Consider the following 6,034-nt stretch of genomic DNA (forward strand, 5'->3'; position numbering starts at 1 on the left):
GAGACCCCGGCCCAATCCCCCGGCCGCAGTGGCACGGCGTCGGCGGCAGCAGCTGACCCGGACGCAGTGAGAGATCCCGGCGGAAGTGACAACACTCCGACCTCCTCCGGGCGCGGCGGCGGAGGAGGCAGTGGCGCAGGCGTGGCGTCCTCTTGAAACCCACACGGCATCCCCCAGCCCACTCAGACCTTAAGGGCTATCGCTCGCGTCAGCCTTCCTTACCTCTGGGCAGACCCGTGGCTTCGATTCCTTATCGGTGGCGTTTACTGCGCCTCAAGGCGTTTCTTCTTTGTTGTGCGTTGGGACGCTGCCCTGTAGTCTCAGTCATTTTTGTTTTCTTTTTGCCTGTCTTTATTGAACATTAAAATAGGTGAAATTATCAATATCAAGAATATTATAATGCAATAGGTGCAATTACCAACAGCAATATCATGACAACAGGTGCAACTATCAGTGTCATTACGATAGGTGCAATTATCAACGATCAATAATAATGTGAATAATGTGAATTATAAAATGGATGAAATAAGGGGAGGAGGCCGGGCGAGGTGGCTCACGCCTGTAATCCCAACACTTTAGGAGGCTGAGGCGGGTGGATCACCCTAGGTCAAGAGTTCGAGACCAGGCCGGGCGTAGTGGCTCACGCCTGTAATCCAAGCACTTTGGAGGCCAAGGCGGGTGGATCACTTGAGGTCGGGAGTTCATGACCAGCCTGACCAACATGGTGAAACCCCGTCTTAAAAAAAAGAAAAAAAAAAAAAAAAAAAAAAAAAAAAGAGTTCAAGACCAGCCTGGACAACATGGTGAAACCTCACTTCTATTAAACATACAAAAATTATCGGGACGTGCTGGCGGACACCAGTAATACTAGTTACTCAGGAGAATCACTTGAACCCAGGACACAGAGTTTGCAGTGAGCAGAGATCACGCCATTGCACTCTAGCTTGGCCAACAAACCAAAAACACCGTCTCAAAAAAAAAAAAAGAAAAAGAAAAAAGAAATAAGGGGAGGAAGAATATCCGAGACCTCATTTTGGGGAGCTAGGCCTCAGAAGCGTCCTTGGAGTTGGCTAATTTCGAGTGTAAACAGCTTTACAGCAGTGCTTCTTTTCAATGTGGGGAATGATATGTTAATTTTTTAAAATTTTCAATTAGCCGTGGACCACAAGTTGATAAAACAGACAAATGAAAAGACACACAAAGTCCAAGTGAAAACTTTTTATCGTTAAAGTTAACATCCATAAAATTACCCGGAAAATTGCTATAGAGTTTTCTACTATCTCTCTGTAGACTATTTACAAACAGTTCTCAGAAAAGCCCAGGTCTACAGACCATGGACAGAATACTTAAAGTAAACTATTCAAATTAGACCATACTCAGCTTCAACCAAACGAGATTTGTTTGGAGGACATCATAATCTCACTCTGCCGGCCACGCTGGCTCACGCCTCTAATCCCAGCACTTTGAGAGGCTGAGGCGGGTAGATCGCCTAAGCTCAGGAGTTCGAGACCAGCCAGGGCAACATGGTGAGACGCCATTTCTACCAAAAAAAGAAAGAGAGGCCGGGCGTGGTGGCTCACGCCTGTAATCCAAGCACTTTGGAAGCCAAGGCGGGCGGATCACCTGAGGTCGGGAGTTCAAGACCAGCCTGACCAACATGGTGAAACCCTGTCTTAAAAAAAAAGAGAGAGAGAGAGAGAAAGAAACTTAGGGGGGTGTGGTGGCATGCACCTGTTGTTCCAGCTGCTTGGGAGGCTGAGGTGGGGATCGTAGGGAGGCAGCGGTTGTAGTGAGCTGAGATCGTGCCAGTGCACTCCAGCCTGGGCTGGGTGACAGAGTGAGACCCTGTCTCAAAAACAAAACAAAACAAACAAACAAAAAATCCCTCTCCAAAGTTTCATCTGATAAATCCAGAGAAAGGCTCAGCAGTCAGGTATTTGGGTGATTCCATTACAGAACGATCAGGCCTGAGGGAAACAGAGAAACTCAAAAATTTAACTTAAAATGCAGCACTCTGCCAGGATTTCACACTGCTTTGGCAAAATTTACCCACCATTGGTAGATTAAACTCTGTCTCTTTGACAAAATGGGAAGAAAATAGTACCTACCTCATAAGGTTTTTTTGAGATGAAGTCATATATATGCATTAGGACCTTGCTTACCATAATCACATTTAAGTATTGGAAGTATTGGGTATTATTTTTATCCTATTCTAGCAATTTCACTAAATAGCTGGCATAGAAAACAAAACTGGTCAACAGAGTTTTAGCTAAACAACTTCTTGAGCCAAGAAATTTCATCTTGAGTTACAGAATTTTTTATAATTTTATATTTCGCTTATTCAGTTCTGCAATGTGCAGAATTCCCCACAGGGTGGCAGAAAATCATTGGAAATCATACACAGTTATGAGTTTTTTTTTTATAGATCTTTAGTTCTTTCTTCATTCGAGTAATTTTATCATTTAATAAGCTTGATCAGTGTTTGCTTTGGTTTTGAGTAAGCCATCCTGCTATTTGTCTTTTTATCCCAATCTCGTTAATTATCCATACTTATTGTTGAAACATTGCAAACTATAGGTAAGCCAAAAAGATAATCATTATTAACATATTTATGTATAGCATTTCAGATTATATATATAGACACACATATTTTATGTATAAATTGCACATATAAGTCTTTATAAAATCAGATAATATACTTAATGGTTTATAATCTCCATTTTTTTCTTTTCATTTAAAATATATTATGGGCTGGGTGCAGTGGCTCACACCTGTAATCTCTGCACTTTGGGAGGCTGAGGCAGGTGGATCACCTGATGTCAGGAGTGTGAGGCCGGTTTGGTCAACGTGGAGAAACCCCTTCTTTACTAAAAATACAAATATTAGCTGCGTGTGTGTTGGGCGCCTGTAATCCCAGCTGCTGGTGGGGGAGGGGGCTGAGGCAGGAGAATCACTTGAACCCAGGAGGCGGAGGTTGCAGTGAGCCAAGATTGCACTACTGCACTCCAGCCTGGGTGACAGAGTGAGACAGTGTCTCAAAAAAATAAATAAATAAATAAAATTTAAAAATACAGATTCCCAGGCTTCACCTTCTACAGTCTATGGAAAGACATGGGAATCTATTTATTAAAAAAAATATATATATATGTTATGAACTATTTTTCCAGTCAATATATTCAACGCTATTATTTTTGTTATGGATAATTTATTTATCAAACAATCCTTTACTGACCTTTTAGATTGTGGCTTTTTTTTTTTTTTTAAGACAGGGTCTCACTCTGTGGCCCAGGCTACAGTGCACTGGCATGGTCTCAGCTCACTGCAGCCTCCACTTTTTGGTTAAAATAATTCTCCTGCCTTAGCCTCCTGAGTACCTGGGATTAGAGGCAGATGACACCACGTCTGCTAAGTTTTGTATTTTTGGAGAGACAGGTTTTTGCCATGTTGCCCAGTCTTGTCTTGAACTCCTGGCCTCAAGTGATCTGCCCCTCTGGGCATCCCAAAGCGCTGGTATTACAGGTTTGAGCCACCACACCTGACCTTGTTCCACTTTTCTTTTCTTTTCTTTTTTTTTTTTTTTGAGATGGAGTCTCATTTTGTTGTCCCTTCCCCGGTCCCTGTAAGATTTTGGGGTTGGGAGGAGGGGTGCAGTGGAGTGCAGTGGTGTGATCTTGGCTCACTGCAATCTCTGCCTCCTGGGTTGAAGCAATTCTCCTGCCTCAGTCTCCCAAGTAGCTGAGATTACAGGCGTGCATCAACATGTCTGGCTAATTTTTGTGGTTTTTAGAAGAAATGGGGTTTCACCATGTTGGTCAGACTGGTCCTAAACTCCTGACCTCAGGCGCTCTGCCTGCCTTGTCCCCCCAAAGTGCTGGGCAACACTTCATAGAATGTTCAAAAAGTCAGAAACATAGAACTAATTTGTTTTCAAACAATGTATTAGTAACATTTTGAAATAATATTGCTCAATATATTTTCCTTTGACTTCCACATACTGTCTCAGGTAAGTGTCTCTAAGGTAATATATTCGATTGTTAATCCAAAATATGATATTAAAAATACACTGTAGGCTGAGTGTGGTGGCTCACGCCTGTACTCCCAGCACTTTGGGAGGCCAAGGTGGGCGGATCCCTTGAGCTTGGTCAGGAGTTCAGACCAGCCTGGCCAACATGGTGAAACCCCAGTTCTACTAAAAATAAACAATTTACTTGGGTGTGGTGGTGCACGTCTGTAATCCCAGCTACTCAGAAGGCTGAGGCAGGAGAATCCCCTGAACCTGGGAAATGGAGGTTCAGTGAGCTGAGACTGCACCATGGCACTCCAGCCTGGACGATAAAGCGAGACTCGGTCTCAAAAAACAAACTAGCAAACAAACCACTGTATTTCCTGTGTTACCAGACTTGTTGGACAAGACTTAGGGTACTTTTACAATTACTTGTTTCCTTGAATAGGCAGATATTTAAGCTCTTAAAAATTGGGGAAAACTTCAATGGGGAAAAAAAAAGTGTGGCTTCCAGCCCTACACCCGATATAGAAGGTACCACTTGGGAAAGCGATACATTAGCTCAGAGTCATGATCAACCTGTTCCTATGTAGTTTCCAGCTTTGGTGTTATGTTTAAATAGGCATTCCTCACACTGAAATTATACAGTCACTGTTGTTTTCTTCTGGTGGTTTTATAGTTTCTTTTTTTTTTTTAACATATGAATATTAAATCCAATTGGAATTTTGTGTATGTGCTTACGATATGAATAGGGAATCTAACTTTACTAAACTGACTAGTTTGTCTAAAAGCATTTATTGAATAACTCAGTAATTCTTGGACTCAACTAGGACTCAGTCAAATGAATGTTTACTTTCAAAGTTGTCATTTTAGATTACTCACTTTGTTGAAGTATCCATTCATTTGATATATCTTTATTTACTTATTTAACTATTTATTTAGAAATGAGGTCTTGCTATGTTACCTAGGCTAGTCTCGAACTCCTGGCCTCAAGCAATCCTCCTCTCAAGCAATCCTCCTGCCTCAGCCACTAAAAATGCTCTGCCATGCCCACTGGACAGATATATATATATGTATTCTTTTTTTTTTTTGAGACAGGGTTTCACTCTGCAGTCTAGGCTGGGGTGCAGTGGCAAGATCTTGGCTCACTGCAACCTCTACCTTCTGGATTTGTGCCTTAACCATCCGAATAGCAGGACTATAGGCATGTGCCACCACACCTGGACCTTTTTTTTTTTTTTTTTTTAAGAGACAGGGTTTCGCCATGTTGGCCATGCTGGTCTCGGACTCCTGACCTCAAGTCATCTGCCTGCCTCAGCCTCCCAAAGTGCTGGGGGTACAGGTGGGAGCTACCCCACCTGGCCAATAAATCTTTGTTGAACAATATTATAAATCAGTGCTGTTGGTCCCTGAGGATACTCTCAGACCTCCAAGTCCAAGCCTGGCCATTATAGCCTTGGTGACCTGCACGTACACTTCCTGATGACCTCCAGGAACCAGAAAGTCTGAAGTAACTGGCTGGCCACAAAGAGAAATGAAACAACTAGTTTCGCCTCAACTGGTTGCTCTCCCCCCTGCAATGTTTGACCATTGCTGCTGCTCAGCCTTGCAAAGCTTCCCCCCAGACATTAGGTTTCTCAAGACCCCAACCCTTGTAACTACGTAATTTACCGCACCCTCCCTTCTGCTTGCAACCAGTAACTCCCACCCTTATAATCATGCCTGTTTGTAATAGATGACCCCTACCCTCCTGACCATGTATCCTGTGACCCCCTTCCCCCCTCTAAAGTAAATTACCACTCTGAAACTGACCATTTTGCCTAACCTATATAACCAGTCCCTTTCCTACTCTCCTTGACTAACTCCTTTTTCGGACTTGGCCCGCTTTCACCTAAACATGAAATAGAACGGCCTTGTTGCCCACCTGAAGCCTGCCTCATGGTCTCTTTACGTGAGCGACATGCCTAACAGATGCAGGAACAAAAGACATAGTATCTGCCTTCAAAGAGCTTATCAACAGGTTAGGGAGAG

The sequence above is a fragment of the Aotus nancymaae genome, unplaced genomic scaffold (assembly GCF_030222135.1).
Source record: "Aotus nancymaae isolate 86718 unplaced genomic scaffold, 86718_ANA_hifiasm-v0.15.2.pri h1tg000041l, whole genome shotgun sequence".
Classification (NCBI taxonomy): Eukaryota; Metazoa; Chordata; class Mammalia; order Primates; family Aotidae; genus Aotus; species Aotus nancymaae.